The sequence below is a fragment of the Macaca fascicularis genome, chromosome 7 (genome assembly GCF_037993035.2).
Source record: "Macaca fascicularis isolate 582-1 chromosome 7, T2T-MFA8v1.1".
NCBI lineage: Eukaryota > Metazoa > Chordata > Mammalia > Primates > Cercopithecidae > Macaca > Macaca fascicularis.
The window spans coordinates 11,275,448-11,300,090 of record NC_088381.1 but is presented as its reverse complement, the minus strand read 5'-3'; the positions used below and the strand labels follow the sequence as shown (position 1 = coordinate 11,300,090).

General features: G+C 40.6%; 1 long non-coding RNA gene across 2 annotated transcripts in view; it reads right to left on the bottom strand.

Moving 5' to 3' along the window:
* Positions 1–2,364: 2,364 nt before the first annotated feature.
* Positions 2,365–24,643, bottom strand: part of LOC135971773 (uncharacterized) — a 28,961-nt gene continuing 6,682 nt past the window's right edge. Inside the window, exons 3-4 of one of the 2 annotated variants that reach the window (XR_010588007.2) lie at positions 16,619–16,853; positions 2,365–2,916 (exon numbers count right to left, since the gene is read on the bottom strand). This is a non-coding gene — a long non-coding RNA (uncharacterized lncRNA). Of the gene's footprint in view, positions 2,917–8,349; positions 14,549–16,618; positions 16,854–24,643 lie in introns of those variants that run through there. The other variant, XR_012414740.1, reaches the window with a different exon arrangement.

Genomic DNA, 24,643 nt, shown 5'->3' with positions numbered 1-24,643 from the left:
TGAATTGTACCCCAAATCTCAGCACTACACAATATACCCAAGTAACAAACCTGCACATGTATCCCCTGAATCTAAAATAAAAGTTGAAATTATATTTTTAAAAAGTAATACAGATTGTTAGAATTCAGAAGTGAAATATCATTTAGAAAGTAGAGAACAGATAAAAATAATGTTTAAAAATATAGTAAAATTTTTATATAAATAAAATTATATGTTTATATTTACATGTAAAATTTATACACTTATAAATTTATATAAATAAAAGTTTATAATCACAATATTACTATATTTAAATATATTTATATACTGTATATATAATATATATTACAATGTACATACGTGTGTGTGTGTGTGTGATGTGCAAGAATTTGAAAGACAAGTGTGGAAATTTGGATTTCGTATGAGAGAATATGTGCTTTTACTCAGGAAATGATGACATTTTTTGAGAAGTGGCCCGCTGGAATGATGTTTAAAGAAGGCAAATTCTGGCATTTGTGTCCAGAATGGTTTAGTTAGTGGAGATCCTTATGGAACAATGTAGTCCAAGAGCAACTAGACAATTTAGGTAGCACATACTCTAAAGACCAACAACGTAGAGTCAGATTCTTCTTTGTCTTCCAAAGGAGAGATTGATCTAAATCAATTTATGAAGCAAGAAAGTGTGACTACATGATACAGGGTTTAAAGAGCTCCATTAATAATTACCATGGCCTTACACCGCAGGGTCTATTCAAGAAATCTAAACTGGCTTTCTGAGTTCTCAGTTTAGAAAGGACTTTTCACACCATTTGAATCTCTTTTTGAAATTGAAGGAACTTATTTTAAAACTGTATAAATCTTACAATAAAGAGTAGCCAGATTCCCTTTTATATCCATTACCCTAGAGCGTCAATTCCATTGTGTTATAATAACCGGTTTGATTTTAATACATAAAAGGGAGCTCCATCATTGAAATATATTATAAGGATCCTAGTTTTTAAAAAGAAAACTGTAGGTTCGTAGGGATGGAGTATTCATCAAGAAGAACTTGATGAGTATTTGCTCTAAATATACATCTTAATAGGGAAGATATAAAAAATTATACATATATATATATATATATATATATATATATATATATATATATATATAAACTGGAAGAGAATGAAGCATGATACAAAGAATTTAAAAATCAATTGCAGGACCAGGCATGGTGGCTCATGCCTGTAATCCCAGCACTTTGAGAGGCCAAGGTGGGAAGATCACTTGAGTCCAGAAGTTCAAGACCAGCCTGGGCAACATGGTGAGACCTTGCCTCACCTCTACAAAAATAAAAAATAAAAAATTTGGCCAGGCATGGTGGGGCGTGCCTGTGGTCTCAGCTACAAGAGGCTGAGGTGGGAGGATCCCTTGAGCCTGTGAGGTGGAGGTTGCAGTTAACCAATATTGCACCACAGCACTCCATCCTGGACTACAGAGTAAGACTCTGCCTCAAAAAAAAAAAAAAAAAAAAAAAAATTCCACTTCAATAGTTAAATGTTGTTTTGAACTCTCCATCAACCAGGGTTCACACAGAATTAGAGTGACCAGGGGCACGGCCCCTGCAGACATGAAGCATGAATGAAAAATAAACTGCTGCCATATTAACCACTGAGATTGTGTTCATTACCACTGTGTGACCTAGCCTATTCTCACTGTTATCCTCAGCTTTAGCTATTCACCTCCCCAAGATTTCACTTTTCATTAGGGCTCTTAGGTGATTTTATGCCAGCTGAATAATATATTTAAAATAATAAATGTGACTGGGCACGGTGGTTCACGCCTGTAATCCTAGCACTTTGGGAGGCGGGCAGATCACTTGAGGTCAGGAGTTCGAGACCAGCCTGGTCAATATGGCGAAACTCCGTTTCTACTAAAAATACAAAAATTAAGCAGACATGGTGGCACGTGCCTGTAAATCCCAGGTACTCTCGAAGGAGGCTGAGGGGCAGGAGAATCACTTGAACCCAGGAGGCGGAGATTGCAGTGATCCAAGATCGCACAACTGCATTCCAGCTTGGCGAGAGAGCAAGACTCCGTCTCAAAAACAAAAACAAAACCCAAAAATTAGCCAGGCACGGTGGCGCATACGTGTAATCAAAGCTACTTGGGAGGCTCAGGCAGGAGAATGCTTGAACCCGGGAGGCGGAAGTTGCAGTGAGCCAAGATCACGCCATTGCACTCCAGCCTGGGTGACAGAATGAGACTCCATCTCAAACAATAATAATAATAAAAACAATAATAATAATGTTATCCAGAATTTCTATTTCACTTAAGAGGGTTGTTCAACGTATCCAAAGTGACATGCTGTCAAAAACAGAAGTCTCCTACTGGGTAAAGTTATTCCATTTTTTGGAGGGAGGGGAGTTCAATTTTCCTTTGGCATATGAATGAAATAGAAAATATATTTAAATTTACTCTAGTTACATGTTGTTACTTCAACATATATGATGCTACTAAAATCAAAATGAATGATTTTTTTTTTTCATGTGTTCTTTGCTTTAGTCCACGGCTAAAGTTCACATCCTAACCTTTAAAACTTTAAAAAATTAATAATTTACACACTGTACAATTCACTCATTTAGAGCATACAATTCAATTGTTTTTGGTATAGTCACAGATAAATGCAACCAACCATTAGCACAGTCAATTTCAGAACATTTTTATCACCCCCCCCCCAAAAAAAAAAACTTTGTATTCTTTAGCTAATACTCTCCTATCCCCCTACCTAGAAGGACTTTGGTGGGATGTTCTGGTTGCATTACCTTCTTTCCAGGGAAGAGTAAAAATACTAAAAATACGACTTTCATTTTAATAAAAATGGTGGGTTTTGTCTTCTATGGCAAGGAAAACAATCAGAGCCTTTGCCTACGTGATTCCGCGTTGAGCTCTTTCCTCCTGTCAAAAGATGAAATTTGAACAAATTGAGTTTAGTGACAGAATTGGCTTTTATTAGTAATTCGTGAATCAGGCAGCACCCCATCTATGAAACTTAAAGGTGCTCTGATGAGCTGAGCAAAGGAGGTGAACTTTATAGGCAGAAAAGCCTGAAGAAAGCAGACATAGGGAATAAAACACAGATCACTCATTGCAAAGCTACTTTCTTTATGGGGTTAGAGCAGAGGAGACTTTCTTATCATGCCAGCTCAGGTTGACTGGATCCCTTTGGACTGCTGATCTGAATCTCCTGTTTTCCTGAAAAATGGGCCTGTTTGTAAGTTCAGTGATTACGTAGCAACCAGCACAAGTGACTCACTCAATTCTGATTTGGGCTGGTGTCCTGGGGTCTAGAGCAGAACTTCAGTCCAAAACCACAGTGTCCCATACATTTTATTTAATACTCCTTCCAACAGAGAATGTTATTTGCCAGAAAAGACTTCTCGAGAAACCTCATCTAAGTTGACATCAACTCCACCCCGCTATGTTATCTGGGTTTGCCTCCTTCACAGCATGTGTCACATAATTTTCTGTTTTAACTTAATTTTATTGAAGTGTAATTTACACACAATAAAATGTGTTCATTATAAGTATGCAATTCAATGAGTTTTGACAAATATATATAACTTCCATCCCAATCAAAATATAGTACATTCTAAATCACCTCCCCATATTTCCTCCCGATCCTCCAAATTCAATCTTCTGTACCTTAACCCCAGACAATCCTCTATCACTATAGATTAATCTCGTCTGCTCTGGCATTTCGTATTAACCATAATTCAAGCTATTTGATTGCTTATCTATTTTGTTTTTGTCTCTACTACTGGCCTTTTTTTTTCACACCATGGTTTTCTAGCACAGAGTGTCTAGTACAGAGCCAGGCAGTGCCAGAGTGAATGAATCCGAAATTCTGTTTATCAGCTTTGATTTTAACAATGAAAGCATCTATACATTTGAAGATAACAGTGGGGACTTTATTGTGAGGGTTAACACACAGGAACCTCTTACATCTGCCTTCTTTCCCCTCACCTTTGTCATCACAGCAGTGTCAAAAACAGTCTTAAATAAGGAAGAATGTCATGACAGGGGTCACACTCTTTTACCTTCGGCCACAATGTGTTATCATTTTAAACAAACATGTTGAAATAGTCTCATTTAATTGTAATGTTTTAAAACTTTGACCTTTCAACTTAGTAGGATAAAGACGTTTCTAACGGCATCTTGCAAATCATAATGGGACAGGAGATCAACTCAAAGCACATCCCACTTCTGAAAACATACTCAAGATGCATGTGTTCTTCCTGCAGTGTCAGCTCTGTTAATTTTTTTTTTTTTTTTTGAGATGGAGCCTCGTTCTGTTGCCCAGGCTGGAGTGTGGTGGTGCAATCTCTGCTCACTGCAACCTCCCCCTCCCAGGTCCAGGGGATTCTCCTGCCTCAGCCTCCCGAGTAGCTGGGACTACAGGTGTGCACCACCACACCTGGCTAATTTTTGTATTTTTAGTAGAGACGGGGTTTCACCATATTGGCCAGGCCGGTCTCGAACTCCTGACCTCGTGATCTGCCTACCTCGGCCTTCCAAAGTGCTGGGATTACAGGCGTGAGCCACCCTGCCCGGATGAGCTCTGTTAATTTTTGATAAAAGATTTCTCTTACTATAATATCATCAAACCTTGAATGATATCTATAACTGCTTTTCTCCAAGTGTTTGAAGCCTGTGAACTGGCAGGTCTCTTTCACGCCTTGGGGAGGGAGGGCTCAGTTGGGCATGCCTCCTTCACAGGTGGAGAAGCTGAGGTGGAGTGTCCCTGGTATGGAGTGATTTTCCTCGCTTCCTTTGCATGTCTTCATTTCCGGCATGGCGGTCTGTGCATTCCCCTTCAGCTGAAGTTCTAAATCTCTTTTTCTCTCAACTATCTAGGACACATGAGAATTAACCTACTCATGTAGATTACAGGGCCCAGCCCTCATTAACCTTAATATTGAAAGAAATACAGCTTTTGCAGTTGGAGAAGTGGAACTGCCCTTTCACTCAGCACATCTCCCATGGGCTGAGGAGATGGGGTTTTTAGGGAGTAGTTCATCCAACACCAACTTTTGTTTCCAGTTGGTGAAAACATCACATATATAATACCTCTGGATTTATGGATCCCTTTCTAAAGCATTTAAAATTACATGCCTGAGGTTCTTTTATAGTAGATCGAAGTGCTGTCTATTCTGTATTTTCTTTATGTCTTTTGAATGAATAATTGGGTCCTGAAATTCTCATCTTCCTTCCTAGCAGGTAGTGGATTGCTATTTGTTGACCCTTCATTCTTTTTTTTTTTTTTTTTTTGAGACGGAGTCTCGCTCTGTTGCCCAGACTGGAGTGCAGTGGCCGGATCTCCCTTCATTCTTAAACACTGAAGTCGAATGAACTCTAGACCTCTTCTTTTCCAGGGATCAGGCTCTCTTCTGTCTGTGCCCTGCTTTTCTAGTCTGATCTTTGCTTTAATGGGATTTAAGTGCTGAGCGAATCTCAGCCACGTCCTTATCCCTCCTCTTTGGTAGGTGTTGCTTTTGTCAATGACATTGGGTTTAGGAGGAGAGTCACCATATGGGGGGGTTGGGAAGGGTAAGAGGGGACAGGATGTAAATTCATAACCTGGGCAAGTTGGAGAAATAAATCTCAGAGATGGCAAAACCAGGAAGGATGACTGGGAGTGAGGAGGGGCAGGGAGGGGGAATAAAAGCTTCTCGGAAGCAGGCCAGGCTACAAACTCAAGCTGGTAGGACAGTGTCTAAAAGCAATGAGTCTGTGTAAGAAAGGTTGGGCAACTGGGCCTTGTACACACAAGTGGTAGCCTGTGAAACACTCTCATTTTGGTAAGCCCTGATGACACTTGCCCCCCAAGATAAGGAGCAGATCCTCCCAAGAAGGCTGGTGAAATTTCCATGACTGTTCATTCTCTCTCTCTTTTTTATTATTATTTATTTTTGAGACAGTCTTGCTATGTCGCCCAGGCTGGAGTGCAGTGGTGTGATCTCAGCTCACTGCAACCTCCGCCTCCCTCCTGAGTTCAAGCGATTCTCCGGCTTCAGCCTCCCGAGTAGCTGGGACTACAGGCCTGCACCACTATGCCTGGCTAGTTTTTGTATTTTTAGTAGAGATAGGTTTTCACCATATTGGCCAGGCTGGTCTTGAACTCCTGACCTCAAGTGATCTGCCTGCCTTGGCCTCCCTAAATGCTGGGATTAGAGGCATGAGTCACCGCACCTGGCCCATGACTGTTCATTCTCTTTCATTTCTCTTCAAACAGCCAATTCTCATCTTTTGACCTAGGCCAACAGGCACATATTGAAATATTCCATTTGATTGGCCACCAGAATGATTTGACACTATTAAGATCTATGTTTTTAAAACTATAGGTCACACAAGCCTGGAAATCAGTTGAGTAGGGTCCAACAGCATTTAAAAAAAGTAACCAAGCAGGGAAGAGAGTAGAAGACGTCAGTGTATATTGTAATTAGCGAGGGTAAAGATTTTGTGGGACCTTGTTTTAGTTTATATGCATAGTATGAGGTTACAACATAAAATGTCTTTGTGGATCATGGTGGAAAAAAGTTTGAACGTCATGGGTTTACAACAATCATTTTTGAGATATTCATTTTTTTTGTTGTTGCTTTTCTTTTTTGAGACAGAGACCCTCTCTGTTGCCCAAACTGGAGTGCAGTGAATAACTCACTACAGCCTCCAACTCCTAGGTTCAAGTGATCCTCCTGCATCAGCCTCCTGAGTAGCTGGGACTACAGGTACACATCACCATGCCTGGCTAATTTTTTAAATTTTCTGTAGAGACAGGGTCTTGCTAGGCTCAGGCTGGTCCTGAACTCCTGGCCTCAAGCAATCCTCCCACCTTCGCCTCCCAAAGTGATGGGATTACAGGTGTAAGCCACCATGTCCAACCCAGATATTCCTTAAGAAACTTTTTATTAGGAAAATGTTCAAACATACATAAAAGTAGCAGCAATAGTAAAATGGACCTAGCTGTATCCTCATCCAGTTTCCAAATTGTCTTTTGTAGATCCCAATAATCCCATTCATTTCCTTCAGCAATTTATTTTTATTATTTCTTTGTTCCATCCTACCAAGAGCAGGGAGATTTCCAGCAGAATCAATGTAATCCTTCCTGATGGAGTTGTGAATACACTTACCTGGGAGTCTTCCTGAAAGGCCTCAGGAAGCTGCTGAGAAAAACAAGCTGCTTCCACGGGCTCTTCGCCTTTTGTGAAAGAGACAGTCAGATTATTTGATGGAGTTCAAAATTTCCCCTTCCCCATTCCCGTTTGCCTCATTCCATTTGGAAACAATGGAAGTGGACAACAGGGAAAGGTACAGCTGGGTGCGATCTGAGAACATCTAACCTAACCCTTTGGTTTTACAGATGAAGAAACTGAACTCTAGGTGTGGAAACTGAGTTTTCTAAGAGAGCTTCCCATTTAAAGCTGTCTCTAACAGCTCCGATAAGTATCAGGAGTCTGGCGTGGGGATCGCTCTGTCAGACAGGAAACCAGTATACAAGGAATCAAGCACATCTCCCAGAGCCTCTGACAGCATCATCAGTGAATCAGGAATAAACACGATGGCTCCCTCCTTCCCTCTCAGTACTTTGCTTTTTAGGGTTGGACCAAGTGAGCCATGGTTTGAACACAGTGTGTATGTGTTGTAAGACACCAGTGCATATTGTAATTAGTGAGGGTAAAGATTTTGTGGGACCCTGTTTTAGTTTATATGCATAGTATGAGGTTACAACATAAAATATCTTTTTGTGGATCATGGCGAAAAAAAGTTTGAACGTCATGGGTTTACAACAATCATTTTTGAGATATTCATTTTTTTTTCTTTTTTGAGACAGAGACCCTCTCTGTTGCCCAAGCTGGAGTACAGTTGTGGGGGGAGATGGAACAGAGTGGGGAGTCACCAATGTCCCTGTGGTCCTGCCTTTTTCTCCAAGGCCACTTCAACCAGCCCAGCAGCTTTATCAGTATTGTCCCATCCACTTCTGTTTGCTCAGTTCTTTTCTTGCTCCACTGGGTAGCACTGCCCAGCATATTCCCCAGAATGGCTCTAGGTGGTTTCAGAAGTTATAGGAGTTGGTCATCATTTCATAAATGCCAGCTTCATGTGCAGTGTGGAATTTGAACTAGAGAGTGGACTCCCAGAGAGAAAAAACTAAATTGAATTAAACAAAACCTCATGACATTAGAGACATCATTTGTACCCCTATGTAAGTAGATAATGCATGTAAGCCTAAAGATTCATGTAGAGTCTATGAACACAGAGGAAACAGTCAACAACTGGTAGGCATTTCAAACCACTCTTAAGCTTTTAAACAATTACTCTCACTCATCCTCGTTCTTTTTTGTCCTTCATGACTTGCCCCTTCCAACTCTAAAAAGAAAATTGAAGCCAGCACCTTCAGTTTCTCACACTATGCAGGTTCAAAAGTCTTCCTATTAGAAACCACTCTGCCTAAACCCCACATTCCATTCTAGCCACTGCTCTCTTTCTCTTTTTCATAGCCAACCCCCTCAAAAGGCCTGCTACCTTTCTCTTACTGCCCAGGCATTTCTCAGCCCACTCTGCTTTGCCACTTTATTCCGGCAACATAGCTCTTGTGAAGGTTGCTGATGACCTTCATGTTGCTTTTTTCAATCTTCATCACAGCTCACCACTGCCTCTTGTTGAAATATCCTGTTTTCTGGCTACTTTCTCCTGCTGTTTCTTCAACCTCTAGCTTTTCTGTATCCTTTGTTTCTATCTTCCATCTCCCAGCCTATGGCATAGGCCATATTCTCACGCCATAGTCTCTCCCTAAGTTCGTTTACCAATGCTCCTGTTTTTAAATATCACTTTATACTTTTAACTTTTATATTCAGTTGTCTCCTTGAATCTCCACTTGCATGTCTCAAATGCACTTTAAATTCAACTTGTCCAAAACTAAATTCAAAATCTTATCCCCAAACCTAGTCTTCTTCCAGTGTTCCTCATCTCTCTGAAACAGCAACTGTCCATACAATCATGCAAGGAACTCATCTTTGCCCCCTTTTGCCCATCACTTCCTCATGACCAATCTATCAACGAGTCCTTTGCAATGTAATTCTAAAAATCTCTGGATTCTGTCACATGAATTTCATCTCCTCTTCTTTTTTCTCCCTCATTTCCCCAGTCCTAGTCTCAACCAGACTCCTGCAATAACTCCCACATATCTCCCTCTTGCCCCTCCAGCCCTCCAGTCCGCTCCCTCTTCACTGTATTAAGAATGATCTTCTAGGGCCAGGCGCGGTGGCTCACACCTGTAATCCCAGAACTTTGGGAGGCTGAGGTGGGCGGATCACTTGAGGTCAAGAGTTTGAGACAAGCCTGGCCAATATGGTGAAACGCTGTCTCTAATAAAAATACAAAAATTAGCTGGGCGTGGTGGTGGGTGCCTGTAGTCCCAGCTTCTTGGGAGGCTGACGCATGGGAATTTCTTGAACCCAGGAAGCAGAGGTGACAGTGACCCAAGATCATGCCACTGTGCTCCAGTCTGGAGGACAGAGCAAGATTCTGTCTCAAAAGGAACAAAGCAAAAGATAGTCTATTGTTCTTGTGTTTAACATGTATACAAATAGAGTCATGTACTACTTATTATTTAACATCTTGCTTTTTTCATTCAACATTTAGTTTCAGAAATCTATTCTTATTGATGCACAGATCAATTTCATTCATTTTGACTACTAACTGGTATGCCATCATATGAATTGATCACAATATATTGATACTCCTATCATTAAATTTTGTGTTTTGTTATTGACCATGCTTTTTGTTGTGTTTCCTATTAGCTCTTACTGACCTTTATGAACTGAATGTTAATGTCTTCCTAACTCATTGATGCTCAATGCTCAATGAGCATCCCAACTCATATGCTGAAGCCCTAACCCCCAGTGTGATGATATTTGGAAATGTGACCTTTGGGAAGTAATTAGGGTCAGATGAGGTCATGAGGGTGGGCCTGTCACGATGGGATTAGCATCCTTCTAACAAGTGACACCAGAGACCTTGCTCTCTCTCCCAACCATGTGAGAACACAGCAAGAAGGTGGTGTCTGCAAGCTGGAAAGAGTGCCCTCAGCAATAATTGAATTGGCTGGCACCTTGATCTTCACTTTCAGGCCTCCAGAATTGTGAGAAATAAATGTCTGTTGCATAAGCCATTCGTTATGGTATTTTGTTATGGCAGCTCAAGAAGACTAATGTTCTCACTTCCACTGAATTGTTTTCTTTATTCTTCTCATCTCCCATTTTCATTCTCGACTAGCATGGAAGTTGTACATTCTATTTCTATTCTTCTAGTGCTTGCTCTTAAGCACTTAATATATGTTTAACTCAACACAATCTAAAGTTAACTTCTCTGCTCCTTCTGTTATGATAGTCTTGTATTTATTCTCACTTTACTCACATTAGATACTTAACAATAGATTCTTTTTGAAAGAGGGTTGCCTTTCTTTCCTCATCATTTTTTTCTCACATCCCACTCTGGCTTTAATTTTTTTCTTGACTGACATCTCTGTGTAATTATTTCAGTGAAGTTCTATGAGTAGAAAACCCTTTCCTACTTTGTCTCAAAAAAGAATCTTTATTTTACCCTCCCTCTTGCATATAGTTGGGTATATAGGCATAGGAAAATAACTGCAAGGCAGTGCTTATATCTGAGTAGACAGACTACTGGTAATTTTCCTTATTTATGTGCATATTCTAATTTTTCTTTGCTGAATATTATTTGGATAATTTCTTAAAAGTTAAAAGCTGTACAACAAAACGTGATAAGAAATGAATACTTTGATCACTGGTTCATCGAATCAGTGCCAAATCCTCATGTATTCTGATCCTGTTTCTGCAAGATTTTCTTCAAGAGAACCATGGAAGGTGATGCTGTTGCCATGGCACCATAAAAGTAGTCCCCTTAGATGTTCAAATGGAGGAGCCACATCGTTCTGGGTTCAGATTTCAGCTGCTCTGGGTTGCATTTATTTGCACTACTTCAATGCAAATGTGCCTTTAATCCTGCTTTTCTCTCCTTCCCAGTGCTGGAATGTAGTATCTGCCTTCATGTAAGACCCGAAGCTGGAGTGTGAAAGAATCTTAGCTGGCACCCACTGTACCTGGGATGTATGGCTACATCCCCTCTTTGCTTTCAAAGCAGATTTTTTCTTTTTTTCTTTTTTTACATGAGTGATGCTTCAGCTGGCATTGCAAGCAGCATCTGTTCATGGGATGGAAATCCAGAGTGTAATCCAGGTCTCCTCCAGAATCACCAGCTTTCAAAGGACCATAGTGAAAATCAAATTTCTAAGGAGAGCTCAGAGCCGGTGACATTGAGCTAAAGTCATTTTTCCAGCTGCTCAGGGAGCTGGTCAGCTGGAGAAATCTGAATTCTCTTCACACAGAACTTCAATGAGTCAATTAGTCCACACTGCTATTTTATTTTTAGCAGATTGTGTTTGGATTCTTATTTTCTCTTGGGTTTTGGTTAAAACATTTTTTTCTCTGCTCCTATTACATGAATCCTGCAGCTGATAGGAGCTCCAAATTAACCTCTGATATTTATAATCAGTAGATTTCTTTAAGAGAAAAAAGCAACCAAATCACTCCTGACATCAAAATCCATCTGGTAACATGCACCTCCAAACTGGCCACAAGAGATTCAACAGAATGCAGACATTTTGCCCTGTATGTGGCAGGTGTTCAGTATAGATGCATTGTTTTCATTTGATGATGGGCTTATTGTACTTAGGATTTCCTTTTTGGAAAACACCAGTAAATGCTCAACATGAAAAATAAAATTGTGGGACCTCCATATAACAGATGGAGAAGACAGCACGTGCATTTGCTCTCATTCCCTTCAGAAACCTCACTATTATGGTAGCAAATACATTTTTTAAGAAGCTGTAAATCTATAAAAGCAAAGAGAATAGAAAGCTGGAAGGCAGATAGATGAGTGATATTGACTAAGCAGGCAGTTGTAGAAAAAGCTGAGGTACAGTCTGTTTTATACAACAGAAATCTGCTAGTCCCAAAGGTTCTGGAACTGGGGCTGAAGAGGAGGTAAGGATGTAACTAAAAACAGGAGGATTGTTTGAAAGTCTGTTGAGGAAGAAATTCAAGTTCTATATCCCCCTTCACCATTCCATGTAGACAAGTAATTGCCTTTCCTCCACCACATCAGAAGACTAGATGTTTAGCCTCTGGAGAGGGCTTCTGGACTGGGAGAACACTGGCCTGAGTAGATGGTGAGGAGACAGTATTGTAACAGAGTGATTAAGTGACTTTTATGTACGGGCTATTGAAACCACCAGCCCATTTCACCCTCCGGGCTTCTAGAATGGTGGGAGTCAAGGTTATAGCCCTCAGGCAGGAGACTGGAAGGTTCTTGCCTGCAAAATCTAACCAGCCCAGGAGAAAGATAAAAAATATTAATATCAGGGGTGACTTAACTTAATGGCCCATTGTGATATCTACACTTGGGTTTCTCAACAAAATCTAGTGACCTTTTGGGCAGCATCACTCTGTTATGGGGGCTGTCCTGTGCATTGTAAAATATTCAGCAGCAGGCCTGGCCTCTACACACCAGATGCCAGTACTATCTCCCAGAGTTGTGACAATCACCAGTGTCTTGCCTGCTGTCCATAGCCCTATATTGCCCATAGTTGGTAGGTCCGTCTTGTGCTCTCAGATTTCCTATCAGTTTCTTAGTGTTTTATTCATTCCTAAACATGAGTTGACAACCAAAAGTCAGCAGATATCTGAAGAGAAGAGCTTCTAAGGTGAAATACGGAGATCAAAATAAATATTTAAAAAAGTTTAGAGGAAAGACAGACTATAAAAGGAGATGAGAATGTCAAATATTATCATTATTTTCCTGAGAGCAAGAAAAGACAATGCAAAAGAAATCTCAGAAATTAAAAATGTGACCATAGATATTTTAAAAATGCAACAAACAAAACACAAGAAAAAGCTGAGGAAATCTCTCAGAAAGCAGAGCAAAGAGATGGAGGATTAAAAGAAGATAAAAATTAGAGGATGAGACCAGGAGGACCAAGATTCAAGTGATACCTTCTAGAAGGAAAGAATGGAGTAAATGGAGGTGTTGGTTAGAAGTAAATCAGCAACAAATAATTCAACAACTTTTCCTGGAACTGACGGGCATGAGTTTTGTTGTTGTTGTTGTTGCTGTTGTTGTTTAATTAAAGGACCTCCTTCGTATCTAGCACAGTAGATTAAGCAAAGATTCACACCAAGAAAAACATACTATGGTGAGATTTTAGAATACTAGGGTCGAAGAAAAGATCTCGAAAGCTTTAAAAGAAAAAGTTGCATACACTATTTCAAAAATCAGAATGACTTTGTTTTCAGATGTAACATTGGAAGTTAGAAGACAGTGGAGGAATGCCTTTAAAATTCTGAAGGAAATGATTATGTAACAGTAGACTGAATTCACTTGCAGATGTGAGAGGTCTTTAAAATGTTCCTCCCGTGGACTCTTTCTCAAAAAGCTACTAGAGGAAGTGCTTCACCAAAACAAGAGAGAATATCAAGAAAAAATAAATTACACAGAACTCAATCAGGCCAATTTGAAGAAGTCAGAATGTTGCAAAAGACATTTCTTCATGAACATGTAACTGGTAGAACATGATGTATTCAAATATTTCGAGAGGTGATTGAGGCAACAGAGGAAAATTTGGGGTTTGACGTAGTGATAAGTCCTTAGAAAACCAAGCATACACACAAACAGAAATTTTCATACCAGGGAGAACAGAATTTTGCACAGGAAAGAAAAGAATTATGGAATATAACACTACTAAGTTGTGGACACTGTTTATATAGCTACCATAATATAAACTCTATCTGTTCAACAAAATTATATTGTACCGTAGTTATTTCAGGAAGATGGTAGAACCAGAAAGGTGAGGTATGTGGTGGGGCAGGATAGTGCTGATAGTGATAAACACTGAATCCACTTCTTCCATGTGGGCAAGTGAGACTGTCTAGTACTTGATATCTCTTGTGGGGCCACACCTGTGTACATGTGCACAGATCCTATTGCATGGATATAGGTTTACACTATACACTCATCTCATGGTTTAATACTGTGTGAAACAAGCATTGGCTGAAGCATTAGATTGATGTCGTGGTTCTTGGCTTAACCATTTTCTTGCTGCATGATTTGAGCGGGTCATTTCATCTCTGTAAGCCTCAGGTTGATGACCAGTAAAATGGGAAATTTATTCAGTCCACAGTCATTGAGCATTTCCCGTGGGTCCTGTGGAAAGACAGCTAGACCATACACTTCTAGACTTCAAGTCCAAGGAGGCAGGCAGACCAGGGAGTTAATGGGATATGTCCAGGGTCGAAGGGAGCACAAAGGAGGAACGGAGACCAACATTTATTGATCACTTACAATGTGCCGGGAAATATGTCACGCTATGCTCCCAGAAACCCAGTGATACTACTGGCCTTTTAGTGGAGGATGTCGATGCTCAGAAAAGTTAAGTAATTTAACTTCAGTTGTACAGCTGGAAACAAGTGGCAGAGCAGAATTTAGGCCCAAATTTTTCATGATCCCATTAAATTATCTCTTCAAAAAGAAGCGCCCTCCCATGGACATACAGAGAAGAGCAGACATTGCAGACTGCAAAGACTGGGAGAGTAGTAGGGGGTGAAGGTGAATGCTGAAATTCTACCTATTGGGTACGTTGTATACTGTTCCGGTGCTGGTTACACTAAAAACCCACACTTCACTGTGCAATATATTCATGCAACACAACTGCACTTGTACCCCTAAGTCTATACAAATAAAACAATTCAAAACAGTAACATGTGCCCTCTAAGGGGCACCAAGCCTAAACAAGAAGAGGAAGGGTCAGAAAGGATTCCTGCCGAAGGCTGTGCCTGAGGGGAGGGTTAATGAATGGATTCTGCTGGTCATGGAAAAACCTGGGACATGAAATCTCTCACTCCTGGACGGGCAACCTATGGCTGCTCTATTCATAAAGCTTCACTTAGCAAATATTTGAGTGCCTATTACATGCAGGGCCTATGCTAGGTACTGAAGGAGATAAAAGGAAAACCAAAGCAGAACAGAACAAAACCAAAGCAATTTCCGCTCTGGATAAGCTTATAGTCTATTGGTGAGGACATTTATTATATGGCATAGAAAATTACATGTTGGAAGGAGCATCTGACACAAATACGCAGGGATGTGGTGGGGTAGGAGCAGGGGAGTCTCCCTAGATAGCTAGCTGGACTGAGTCTGGAGGGAGAAGTAGCGGTTAGGAGAAGGCTGAAGAATAGGCTTCCTAGGCAGAAGGCATAGCACATGTGGTGCCCTGAGGCATACTACCGGTGTGAATTTGCAAAACTGTGGCTAGGTCAGTATGACTGAAACTTAGGTGCTCAAAGAGGAGTGGTAAAAGATGAAACCGAAGAGATAAACAAGAACCAGTTTATGTAAGGCCAAACTGCTAAAGACATGGAAAGTTTTACATTAATGGCGAACCATAAATAAGAGAGGAAGGACTGGCCTTTCAATGCAGGACGATCACTCTGCAGCACAAAGGGTGCACGGGAGTGAGACTGGGAGCAGGGAGGCCTGTGGGGAGGCAAATGAATTATTCAGGGAAGAAAGGATAAGTGACCTGAATGAGGGCAGTGATAGAGATGAAGAAAGGCAGATGGATTTGAGAGTGCCACAGAGGTGCTTAGTTCCTGCTAAGATTTCTGACCAATTTCCCCTGACAAAAACTGGTCTGGAACTCGTGAGAGCAGGAAGAACCTATCTGCAGCACCATTTTGTCCACAGTTGCCTTCATTCATGCCATAGCTGCCCTCTGAGGCTACAGAGGGAAAGAAGGCTTGAGGTCAATGAGCTGGAGCCAGCCGGTGGGAAAGGTGAGGAAGGGGCATTCCCTGCAGAGGGAATAGCATGTGTTTTGGGGAACTGCACAAAGATCCCTATGGCTGGAATGTAGGGAGTATGTGGGAAGAGGACAGGTAATTAGGCTAGAACGATACTTTCTTTATTCAGCAGCTTTCTTTATTGGCTTGCTAACGGGTCTGGCCTTTCCAGAAGGCTGTAGGAACCACTGATGAAATGCAAATAAGTTGACCAGATTTCATTAGAGAAAGACCATTTCATTAGCAGTATGAAGGATGTTTACAAGGTAAATAGGGAGGCTATTTTGAAAGGCTTGGGCCAAGTAAGTTATAAAGAGAAGAGAGCAATGAGAATGCTTTTAGAGATATTTAGCGGATAAACAGGTCATAAAGACTTCATATATGGGTGAGGAAGTAGGAGTGGACCTCCAGATTTCTAGCTTGAGCAATTAGTTATATTTTGTGCAATCAGGCTGGCATAAAAATAAACTAAGTAAGGATGGGTGTATATCAGTTAGAGTTCCAGCAGGGAACACATGACTCACTCAGCTGTGATTTTTGAAGAAACTTTTCAATCAAGGAACTTTCTATAGATGTGTGGGCAGGTTTAAGGAACCAACAAAGAATACTGAGATACCCAAGGTCTAGCAACAGTAGGAAGCTTTTACTACCCAAAGGTTCACAGGGACAAGGGAAAGAAATAGAATTACCTGAATGCTGTAAGACCTGGGGCCCACGGAAGAAACTGAAACTCTAGTCACAAAAAGATGGGGCCAGAACTTCACGAAACAGGGAGGAGTAAATGCCTGAACTCGTGCCTCGTCCACCTCTCAATCTTCTGCCACGGCTTCCACTTGGCCAAACTCAAACGCAAACTCCAAGTTGCAGTCTGTAAAAGTCAGCTCCCAGGACACAGATCAGGGCTGAGAATGGCAGAGAATGGATCTGGGGGACAACAGAATAGGAGAGAATTGTGGAAGAAAATAATGAGTCCTGTTATCAACGTTTTGGCTTCTAGGCATCTGTGGGGCAATCACGTGGAGCTCGGCAGAGTTCTGGGCTGCAGATAGGTAACTGGGCACCAATGTCCAGTTTGATGATGACCTATGTTTCATATTCAAGGACTGTTAGGGAGATTAGACATGATATCAGTGCTTTAAAAAGTGCTCTGGATTAATAGGCATTGAATGACCCTCAGAGAGACTGCAGTAGTTCTTGCAGTTTATACATTTAACTAGCAGTAGCTTGAGTATTTCTCTCTCCAGTAGTTGGCAAGATGTATAAAATTATATGGAAGAGAGGGACAAACAAACAAAGCCAGTCTTTTTGGCAGAGATTAAACCTGTTCAATATCTGTTACATTTAAGCACATAGGCATCTAAACTTTTTGCTTTAGGTAATTTATTTTTCTCATACATGTTTCTTGAAGTTTTAAAGACTGTACTAAATGATAAATATCAATTATGTATAATACTTGAGAACATAGTTCCAAGATCTTCTAAATAAAATAAGATATTCTTATAAAAATAACACATCAATAATTAAATAAGTTTTTCCAGGGGAAAAAAGTGCTCTGGAAATGCTAAGGTACTAAGATATGAAGCAAACATAAGGTGGTGATATTGTTGTTGCAATACCATTCTTAGGAAACACACTTTGAATGAAAGGTAAACCTATTCAGTATGATCTGTCCATTCATCACAAAAGCCTGCGCGGACTCTTGCCCCATCTCATCAACACACATAAAGCTTGGTGTGCATAACCACATACTTCAAAGCAGCCCCTCTTGAGTACCATTTGGAAGGTCATGTACATATTACAGCATGCTGCCTCTGCATAGAACGTTTTAGGAACTCATCCGCTGTTTGTTCTGGAGCTGGCAAACATGTTTATAAATATCCTCAGTAAAGGCAAACTCATTATTTGAAGGGGAATTTGATTTTGTAAACAAACAAAAGTCACTGGCTATTTAGTGGTCAACACAAGAAAACCTCCCAACGTGTAAGCTGGAGAACCTGAATCCCAGCTCAGAGTTGGCGAGAAACTCTACATGATACAGGTGTAAATCATTTTGTCTCCTTCCTTTAAATCAGACTCATTAAAATAGGTATTTTCAGAATCCAATAATGAAGAGTAATTGGATAATGAACCTGGCATATACAACTTACAGTAAAAGAAATTAGGTGTGATTTTTCAAGTAATAAGGATTTTCTTACATAACAACAAGGGACTCTGAAAACAGTTTCAAAGGAAGAGTCTCAGAAATTGAGTTATTGCACCAAGTTTGGAGAAATCTATATATTCTTAAGGAGACAGTTTTTATTTTGTTCTGTTCAGGATTTGTTTATAAATAGCAGTATTGATCTCCTTAGTCCTAGTTGGTGATTGTGTCATCTATAAGTAATTTTATTCAAAAGGAACGACCAAATTTCCCAGACATTAATGTCTTAACATGATCTTTATCCTCCAACAAACCCCACCTTCTACCTAGACTTGGCCCTAGCCTTGACTGAACTGTAGAGCTCAGGCAAAACCTGGGTTTCTAAGGAAAAAAAAAGGTGCACAGAAGCCCTGGCCTCCCTAATTGGGGAGCCCACTCTCGCTGCCTCGTTAAAATTGCTGGATACCAGGGGACTGCCTTCTACAATGTGTTTACTGCACCCAGAGAAAAACATGTTTGAAAAAGGCATTGCAACTAGTAATTACCGCTTAAGATTCAACTAATCATGAAGGTATTTATGTTGACCATTATAATTAGGGCTTATTTATTTCCTACATAATTACGATGGTTGACGATGGCTCTGAGGAGTCATCTCTCTTATTTACCTGGCAGCAGACAAGGCTAAATCCTAGAGGTGTTTCTAGTCCTCAAAGGAAGGAAGCTAAGTGCATATGGTTGCTACATGCATACCTTATTTTATTGCACTTTGCAGACGCTGTGCTTAATACAAATTGAAGGTTTGTGGCAACCCTGCATCAAGCAAGTCTAGTGGTGTCATATTTCCAACAGCGTGTGCTCACTTCGTGTCTCTATGTTACATTTTGGAAATTTGAGTACTTATTTCAAGTGTTTTCATTATTAGCATATGTTATGGTGATCCGTGATCAATCATCTTCGATGTTACTATTACAATTGCTTGGGGCACCATGAACTGTGCCCACACATGCCCATACGTGAACGTAATCTATAAACGTGTGTGTTCTGACTGCTCCACTAACCAACCATTCCCTCATCTCTCTCCTTCTCTTTGGGCCTTCTATTCCCTGAGATACAAGAATATTGAAATTCGGTCAGTTAATAATCCTACAGTGGCCTTTAAGTGTTCAAGTGAAAGGATGAGTCATATATCTCTCACTTTAAATCAAAAGCTAGAAATAATTAAGCTTAGTGAGGAAGGCATGTGGAAAGCTGAGACAGGCCAAAAGTAAGGCCTCTTGCTCCAAACAGCCAGGTTGTGAATGCAAAGGAAAAGTTCTTGGGGCCGGGCGCGGTGGCTCATGTCTGTAATCCTAGCACTTTGGGAGGCCAAGGTGGGCGGATCGCGAGGTCAGGAGATCGAGACCATCCTGGCTAAAACGGTGAAACCCCGTTTCTAATAAAAATACAAAAAATTAGCTGGGTGTGGTGGCAAGCGCCTGTAGTCCCAGCTACTCGGGAGGCTGAGGCAGGAGAATTGCTTGAACCCAGGAGGCGGAGGTTGCAGTGAGCCGAGATCGCACCACTGCACTCCAGCCTGGGCGAGAGAGTGAGACTCTGTCCAAAAAAAAAAAAGTTCTTGAAGGAAATTATAAGTGCTATTCCAGGGGACATACCAATGATAAGAGAGTAAAACAGCCTTATTGCTAACATGAAGCAACTTTTAGTGGTCTGGATAGAAGATCAAGCCACAACATTCTTTTCAGCCAAAACCTAATCTAGAGCAAGGCCCTAACTCTTTTCAATTCTATGAAGGCTAAGAGAGGCGAGAAAGCTGCAGAAGAAAAGTTAGAAGCCAGCAGAGGTTGTGGTTCATTACATTTAAGAAAAGAAACTATTTCCGTAACATAAAAGTGCAAGGTGAAGCAGCAAGTGTTGATGTAGAAGCTGCAGCACGTTATCCAGAAGATCTAGTGAAGATCATTGGTGAAGGAAGCTACACTAAACAACAGGTTTTAAATGTAGACAAAACAGCCTTCTATTGGAAAAAGATGCCATGTAGGACTTTTGTAGCTAGAGAGAAGTCAGTGCCTAGCATCAAAGCTTCAAAGGACAGGCTATCTTGTTAAGGTCTAACGTAGCTGGTAAGTTGAAACCAATGCTTATTTATCATTTCAACAATCCTAGGCCCATTACGAATTATGATAAATTTACTCTGCCTATGCTCTGTAAATGGAACAACAAAGCCTGGATGACCGAATATCAGTTTATAGCATGGTTTACTGAAAATTTCAAGCCCACTCTTGAGATTAGTACATCTACCACCACCACCAACAAAAAACAAATAAAACTAATTCCTCTCAAAATATTACTGCTTATTGACATGTGCATAGTCACTCAAGACCTCTGATAGAGATGCACAAGGAGACTAATGTTTTATGTCTGCTAACACAACATCCATTCTGTACCCCGTGAATCAAAGAATAACTTTGACTTTCAAGTCATACTATATAAGAGATACATTTCATAAGACAGTAGCTGTCTTAGACAGTGATTCCGCTGATGGATCTGGGCAAAGTAAATTGAAAACCTTTCTGCAACAGATTCATCATTCTAGATACCATTAAGAACATTCATGATTCATGGGAGGTGGTCAAAATTTTAACGTGAACAGGAGTTTAGGAAAAGTTGATCTCGACCCTCGTAAATGATTTCAAGGAGTTCAAGACTTCAGTGGAGAAATTAACTGCAGATGTGGTAGAAACAGAAGAGAACTAGAATTAGAAGTGGAGCCTAAAGATGCAACTGAATTGAAGCAATTACATGATACGATTTGAAAAGATGTGGAGTTGCTTCTTATGAATGAACAAAGAAAGTGGTTTCTTGAGATAGAATCGACTCCTGGTGAAGATGCTGTGAACATTGTTGAAATGACAACAAAGAATTTAGACTACGACACAAGCTTATTTGATAAAGTAGTAGTAGGGTTTGAGAGGGTTGACTTCAATTTTGAAAGAAGTTTTACTGTGGGTAAAATGCTATTAATATTGCATGTCATAGATAAATCTTTTGTGAAATGAAAAGTTAATAGATGCAGCACACATCGCTTTTGTTTTTGTTTGTTCGTTTTTTGTTTTTGAGATGGAGTCTCACTCTGTCACCCAGGCTGGAGTGCAGTGGCATGATCTCGGCTCACTGCAACCTCCGCCTCCCAGATTCAAGTGATTCTCCTGCCTCAGCCTCCCAAGTGGATGGGATTACAGGCGTGTGCCTCCATGCCCGGCTAATTTTTGTATTTTTAGTAGAGACAGGGTTTCGCCATGTTGGCCAGGCTGGTTTCAAACTCCTGACCTCAGGTGATCCTCCCACCTCGACCTCCCAAAGTGCTGGGATTGCAGGCATGAGCCACCGTGCCTGACCTTTTGTCTTGTTTTTAAAAATTACCACCGCCATCCCAGCCTTTGGCAACCACCACCTTGATCGGTAAGCAGCCATCAACATTGAGGCAAGATCCTCTACCAGCAGAAAAGTTATGCCTGGCAGAAGGCTTGGATGATCATTAGCATTTTTAGCAATAAAGAATTTTGAATTAAGAAATATCCATTGGTTTTTAGACATAATGTTATTGCACACTTAATAGACTACAGTATAGTATAAATATAATGTTGTTGTTTTTGTTTGTTTTGTTTTTGAGACAGGGTGTCACTCTGTTGTCCAGGATGGAGTCCAGTGTCCAGGATGGCACACTGCAGCCTCAAACTTTGGGTCTCAAGTGATGCTCCCACCTCAGCCTCCTGAGTAGCTGGGAATATAGACACGCGCCACCATGCCCAGGTAATTTTTAAATTTTTTGTAGAGACAGGGTCCTCCCAGTGTTGCCCAAACTGGTCTCAAATTCCTGGGCTCAAGCAATTCTCCCGTCTTGGCCTCCTAAAGCACGGGGATTACAGGAGTGAGCCGCTGTGCCAAGCCTAAACATAACGTTTATATGCACCGGAAAACCAAACATTCATGTGACTCACTTTATTGCACTATTTACTTTATTGCAGTGCTCTGGACACACACGATCTCTGAGGTGTGCTTGAACTTGAGTATAACCAATCAGCAGTGTTAGTATTGTCACTAGTTTTCTTGCATGCACTCTTGCCAACCTCCTCCAATGTATTCTAACTGTAATGCAAATAGATTGAACTTAAAGAAACCAGTATCATGACACTTCCCTCTTACACGCCTTCAAATGCTGCACATTACTCTTAGGGAAAATGCCAACATCGCTCTCCTAGCCTATATGGCCCTGCCTGTCTCTTCAGCCTTGTCTCAAACTTCTTTCTCCTTTGCTGTGAACCAGCCAGAGACACCTTGCAGTTCTCTGAATGTGCGACTCTTTCCTGCCACAGGGCCTGTTTACTGCTGTTCCTCCTGCTCAGAAAGCTCTTCTTCCACCTCTTTCATCTGGCTTCCTTTTCCTTTAGATCTCAGCTGAAGATTCCCTCTCAGTCCCTAACCCTTTCCCAGAAAGTAGGTCAACCCCTCCCTGCCCCATTCCACACTCAGGGCTGCACATCTCAGAGCTATCTACAGAAGTTACTTACCACAGTTTTAAAATTACACTTTAGTATTTTAGATTACTTGGTTAATTAATGTTTGATTAAATCGTCTATGCCTCTCTTGCTCGATTTTAAACTCCATGAGGTCAGGGACCATGTTGTTTTGTTTACTGCTACATCTCCCTGGCACCTAGCAAGCAAAGAATAAATCTTCATTCAACAAATGAATGAATGAGAGGGCTAAGAATCTATATGTGCAAAGATTAAATATTAATGGGCTGGAAGAATTTGGTTGTAGCGATGCATGTATACACACAGTAGATATCCATGCACATCTATCCGTTTTTAAAATATGTACTCCAGAAAGGTAGAGGCATAAGAGAGAATGTGACTAGTTGATAGAGACAGAATACCATGCTATTAACTCATTCATCCATTTTTTATTCATATTTGTTCATTCAAGTGTCACAAGAAGGAAAATTTGTTTTTATTTGAACAGCTGGCACTATAATTTTCCTTAGGAAGGGAATTGCCTTCGTTGCAACAATAACACAAAAGGTTGTGGAAAGTATTTGGGTTAAGAAGTGAGTCCCCTTCCCCCACACCATTCGCTATACCACCAAGCAATGAGAGATTAATACCAGTCTAGACATGTAGCTTTCTGATCATCTGACCTGTTGTAGAGACAAAGTTCAGCGAAATTAGAGAAAAAAGTGACTAGCTCAGCTCTTAGTGGATTCCTCCTGTATATCAGTTGTCACAACTTGGTCATTATTATGAACTATTCAACAGACATTTTAAAATAGAGGCCACTAACAAGTATCTGGCTCAGGAAATTCTATGCTTTTGATTGAAACATCTATTCTATAGGACCCCAGACAGCAGTACTGAAATTGTATTGTAAGCAACAACACATTTGATTTATACTCTTACCTTCATGGAAGACCATCCCACTTCTGCATAAAATAGAAAAATGTAATTATTGACATCATGACAGAAACAGTGATGCTGGAGCACAAAATCCATTCTTCTTGTGCTCTGAATAAAAGATGTAATCGGATGCAATCATTTCATTAATACACACATGGCCCTGTAATGGGAATACAGAGGACCAGATGGCCAGGAGTAGACTGAGATGAAATGAGATGGGTGTTTGCAGTTTAGCAACTAACTACTTAGCCTGTATGGATTATATTAAGTACATACAGAGCCACATGAACACATTTTCAGAATGAAATTCTCACTTTGTGTCCAGAAGCACCATTCCCAGCATGGGGGAAAAGCCCTGTAAGGCTGTTATGCCTGAGTAGTGGGTAGCATATATTATTGCATTAGTGCTCAAACGTGACTGCATATTGAAATCACCTGGAGAGTTTTAAAAATATATATTAAAGCATAGATCTCACTTCCAGAAATGCTGAGTTAATTGGTCGGGGTACAGCATAGGCCCTGGGATTTTTCAAAGCTCCCCATGTGATTCTATGGTGTAGTAAAGTTTAAGAATCATTGCATTTCTGTAATTTCTGTATTTCCACAAGTAGGAGCACTTTGTTGATCAATAAAAGAAGCAAGTGCTTGTGTGGTGTCATTTGGGAGGGCTCACAACACTACACCCTTGCCCGCAAATAGCTATTCTCTCCTTATGCATAGCGTTTGGAAAACGACCTAGGAAATTTCATTTCTTTGGATGAAGGCTTTGCAACTTAAATGAGGATAATTCTTCTGAGAAGGATAATACATTAAGTGGTTATCAGTTATTAACACTCTGGTGTGTGCTTGTTTATCGGATTATTTTCCTTTATGGTGGTGGAGTGACATGCAGGGACTGGGTGAAGCACAATGGTGGGAGGCTCTAAGGTCAATAGGATATAAATTCAAGGTGAGTTCCAGGAGAGATTTGACCAAGGCAGTCTATAGTCAAGGTGGAATGATGAGTGTATACCAAAAAAGGACAGTTAGTGTGAGAATCTGAAAGTCAGAAATGACTGAACCAGATCACATGGGCAACTTGGAGTCCATGCTGGTGACAAACCCTTGGCTGAGCATGAGGT